Here is a 5,063-nt window from a genome sequence, read left to right on the forward strand (position 1 = left end):
AGGAAAAGAAATTGAAATAAAATTTCTATTTTATATTTTTTGTATCTCGAAGCTGGGCGAAATCCCAGCCATTTTCCACGCTTTTCCCCAAAAAACTCCAGAGGTGTCGAGCCCTCCCCGCGCCGCTGCCAGGGCATAAACTTCAGGGCTGCTCTGCGGGGAAGTTTTGAAAACAAATTGCAGCCGAAAGAGGCTCTCCAAGGCTCCCGTCGGTGTCCCCGGGCTGGGGGGCAGCAGGGGGGATCCGGCCCGGGCCCCGGCACCGGTTGGGTGCGGACCCCCGGGGGCGCCCGGCCCCGGCCCGGGCTGTGCCGGAGCTCGGCGGGGCCGCTTCGTTCGGGCAAAACCCGCGGGAGTTACATCGAAAAGTGCAACGACCCGTCCTCAAACAGCCCCTCCGGGGCGAAATCGGATGGAAACCACCCCGGCTCCGCTCCCCGCCGCCGCCGCGACTCCCCCGCTGCCGCCCGCTGAGTTTCAGAGCGGCCCAAAGTTTCGGGGTAAACGAGAAAAGTCTCCAGAAAGGCCGTGGAGGGGCCAATTCACCCCCGAAGCCTCCCCGCCTGCCCCCCTGCTCCATTTACCCCGGTTGCAGCTGCTTTTCCCCCCTGCCACCGCGGCCCGGGCCTGACCCACTGGGAGCGGGGCAAGGAGGGCTGCGGGGCCGGGCGGAGCCGGGGGCAGCTCCCGCAGGGACCCCCGGATGGGTCCGGTCCCCAAACACCTCCTGAGCAGGATCTGCGGAGAGAGCGAAAATATTCCCGGAGGGAGGGCATTAAAAAGAACAATATTGTATTCCACAAAAGGGAAAGAGAAAGGAAAAGACGCCGGGAGCGGCAGGGAAAGGGCCTGATCTTGCAGCTAAACTGTCTTCAAATTAAAAAAAAAAAAAAAAAAAAAGTCTGCGAGGCTCAGATCGCGATGATCGGCCGAGTTGGGGGGAGAGCTTTTAAGGAGAGGAAACAGTCGGTGGGGAAAGGACCGGAGTGTTTTCCTGGCCGGATTTCTTCCCGAAGCGCCACAAACCACAGTGCAACGCGCTGGGCGCCGCCGGGAAAAGTGGGGAAGGGAAAAATCGCATCCGAAAAGGCGGGATGGGGCGGTGGAGGGGGCGGAGGTGCGGGACTGCCCCGGCCGGCCCGGGGGTCGCGCAGCCCCTCGCCGGGGGCGCACTCGGGACGGCGGGGCCGGGGGGCTCCGGTCCCGGTGCTGGGCCCCCCGGAGCGGCTTTCTCCATATCCCACTTTAATGACCCCAAATCCAGGCGGAACTTTTCCGGCGCGGCTGGTTTTTTCCTGATCTGTTTTGTTTTGGAAGTGAAAGCGTTTGAATCCCCTTCAAGAACCGGTATCAAAGTCTCTTTTTTTAAAAGCTATTGATTGCAAAAGTCTTATTTAAACCAACACATTTTAGTTTCTCACATTTTAAAACATCATCTGGGGCCCATTGTATGGAAAATCGATTAGCAGGAATTGCCACGCTCTTTGCCTCCCGCTTGATTGTTGGAAAATCGAGATATCCATAGGCACAGGCTGGGCTGGGAAAGGTTTGGAACCGAAATGAAAGGGTTTGCGAGGGATCTATAGGCACTAAATTATTCACCTGCCAGGCGATGGTGCTGTTAGTTTGAAGCCTTAAAGAACTTTAAGGAACTTTTGGCTCCCGGCGGGGTGCGTGAAGCCGGGTTCCGGCTCCTCCTTCCTTGCCCGATAAAACCCGAAGGTTTGGCCGGTGCCCGGTGCCTGCTGGGTGGCAGCACCGCCCGCCGTGCTGGTCCTGGCCGCGTCGTTTGTGCTTTCGCGCTGTTCCTAAGTGGGATGGAAAAAAATATAAGTAAAAAATAAAATCAAAATATGTTTGAGCGCGAACCAGCGCAGCGGCACCGGTGGGCAGGGGCACCGAAAGGGTACCGGCAGCAGTGCTTGTCCTGCCTCCCACACATCTCCCCCGGTTCCGGGGATGGCCTCCCACGCCCCGCACCGCCCCTCCCGTGCGGGAGCCCCGCACCGCCCGGGGGTGCAGGGGGGCACGGGCGGTGATGCTGAGCAGAGCTCTGCGAAGCTGGAGGGTTTGGGGGTGAATTGGGAAGGGGGTGTGTGGGGAGTGGGCCGAGGGGAAGCTGCACCGGGCCCCCGCTCCCCCTTCCGCACTTACCGCTCTGCGCACCCGGGTGCCCACACTGACCGGCTCTGCTCAGAGCGCTACCCGGGCGGCTGCGGAGGAGCAGAGGGAAGGGAATTAAATAGGGAGAGGGAGCTCAGGAAGAAAGAGGAAGCGAGGGAAGGGATCAATAGCATCCAGCTGGCGAATGGAGCCCGGGCCTCTCCCCTGCGCTGCGCCCCGACCCATCGCCAGAGACTCTGGGCGCTCCGAGGGGCTTCCCCCGGGCCGGGGGCTCCGCGCAGACAGCGAACCCCGCGGCTCGCGCGTTTCTGCAGCGACTCGGCCGAGGCCGGACCCCGCACTGCGGCCCGCGGAGCTCCCGCAGCCTCCCCGTGCCCCGGCCCCTCGTGTCTCGGTGCCTCTCGCCTAATGATATTGCATCGATCGGGGAAGGGCCGGGGAGGGGGGACGGGGGGCGGGAGGGGGGCGCGAGGCTACTGCATTACTCAATTATGTCGCACTAATTACTAAAAAGTCTCTCTCTTTTTTGTTTGCTCGGTGCAAAGCTGGGCGGAGGGCAGAGTCCAGCGCCTGTCCCGGGGAGCCCCCAGCTCTGCGGGCCCGGCGGTGCGTGGTGGGGGCGCGGGAGCCCGGCCCGGGGACGCGGTGCGGGACGGCAGCTGCAGGGATAGATCTATCGATGGGCGGTCGATGAGCTATTGCCATTATTACACTCAATGAAACCCTTTCAGACGCGGCTGCTTCATCGCCTGTTTGTTCCCCACCTCCTCCTCGCCGCTCACCTCGACGGCCCACCTCAACATTCTCTGCCGCTGCCCGTCTACAGGCCTCCTTGCCCATTCCTGCCCATCCCTGCCTCCCTCCGGGCCCTTCCTGCCCATCCCTGCCCGGCTCCAGGCCCCCTGCCCATCCCTGCTCGGATCCAGTCATCCTCTGCCCATCTCTGCCTGTCTCCGGCCTCTTCTTTCCCATCTATGGCCAAATCTGATCAATTCCTGACAATCCCTGCCCGACTTCGGGCCTCGCCGCTCATCCCTGCCCAGCTCCAGACCTCTCTGTTCACCCCTGCCCGAATTCGTGTTCCGTTACCCTCCGGGAAGGCCCCTGTGCCCACCTGGATATCGGGGACTTGGCATCGCCGGCAGAATCCCCGGGACGCGACTCTCTCCGTCTTGGGAATCCTGCTCATCCCCGCGGGCCTTCCTGGCAGGGACGTACCGAGGGGAGGGATCGAGGAGTGGGTCGGAGTCCTTCCATATCCCGGCTCGGCCGGACCCATCCCGGTTCCAGCGGGCTGGATCGCGGTATATGGGCTGAGGAGAGACCCCCACTCTCCCCTCGGTTCATCATCTGCCCTTAGCCCACGTCTCGGGAACTTGTGGAGTTTTATTGTAATGAACTGGGCACTGAACCGACTTCCCGGAGGCAGGATGGGATGGAATAGGACAGGATGGGGTGGAATGAGTGGGAATGGGTTGGGGTTAAACGCACTGAATTCGGACAGGATGTTAAATTTTGCGGAATTATTCCTTCTGCAGCCCGGTGGCGGGTGAGACACTCCGAGCACCGACCCGCGGCTCTCGCTCCCGGGAGAGCCGGGACCTGCTGTCCCGCCGTTGCTGCCTCACACCGGAGCTCTCAGGCCCGCCCGGTCGCCCCTCAGCCGTAGGAGGCAGTGGTCGGAAACCGAGAGCCCACGCGGGGCTGACGGGGCCCACCCGCTGGAAGCAATGGATTTAATTTTTATTTTATGGGTCTGTTCAATAAAGCTTGGGAAAACAGCGTGTGCCGGCCTGGAGGAGCGGGAATGGCCGAAAAGGGCCAGAGCGGGGCGGAGAGCCCAGCTCAGGGCAACGGGGCCGGGGTCGGCTGGAAATCGCTTGGAAGGACACCGAGCACCAGCCCCTCCAGTGGTCTAAAGCCGGCTTGTGTTGGTTCTTCATTCCTGCTTCCTCCCTTTCATTTCCGTTCCCTTTTTTCGTGTTCTCTTTCCCTTTCTGTTTTCTCTTTCCATACTCCCTTTTCCCTTTTTATTTATTCTTTCCCTTTTCTTCTTTCCTTTTCCCCTTCTCCACCATACCAGCCCAGGGCCCTGCAGCACCGTGTGTCACTCCACGTGTGTCCCTGTTACCTCCTCGTGTCAAGGCCCTCCCGAGGCAGTGGCCCGAGTGTCGTGGCAAGGGCAGTGATGAGGGGCAGACACGCGTGGGGACACACGGGTGTGCGGGGACAGGACACTTGGAGTAGACGAGGACAGCCAGGCCCTTGGGAGAGACACAGCGGGGGGAAAGGGAGAGGCAGCGGGAAGGGGGTGTTGGGGCCGCTGGGGACAGGCACATCCAGGGGTGGGGGCAGCCAGATGTGGGGAGGGGGTGGGGCTGGTGTCAGCCAGATGTGCGAGTGGCTCAGGTGGGCACATAAGACCTGCACATCACACCTGCGGCACTGCCAGGCGCGCTCCGGGTACCGGGCGCGGCGGGTCACGTCGGTGCGGGGAAAGGCACGACAGCCGGTCCAGGGAGGGTCACCCCGGTGCGGGTGGGTCACCCTGGCACGGTAGGGGTCGCCCGGGCGGGGGGCCGAGTGCGGGCGCGATGCATCCCCGCGCTCCCCCCGCCTGTCCCACACCCCCAGACCCCGCCGGTACCGGGAGAGGTGCGGGGGGGCGGCTCGGTCGGGGGCGGGGCGACGCTGACGTCACGCCGCGGGCCAGAGCGAGGCTGCCGGGAGCCGGCGGCCGAGGCACCGCAGCCGCCCCGCACCGCGCCCCGCGCCCCGCGCCCCGCAGCGCTCCGCCGAGCCCCGCTCCGCCCAGCCCCGCGCCGAGCAGCGCGGGCGGCGGGCGCGCCATGCCGGCCTGACCGCGGGGCGCGGAGATCGATCCCCGGGCGCGGAGTCTGAATTAATCCGGGCAGCCGGCGCGGGGAGGTGGGGGCGGC

Source organism: Pithys albifrons, chromosome 27 (assembly GCF_047495875.1).
Source record: "Pithys albifrons albifrons isolate INPA30051 chromosome 27, PitAlb_v1, whole genome shotgun sequence".
NCBI lineage: Eukaryota > Metazoa > Chordata > Aves > Passeriformes > Thamnophilidae > Pithys > Pithys albifrons.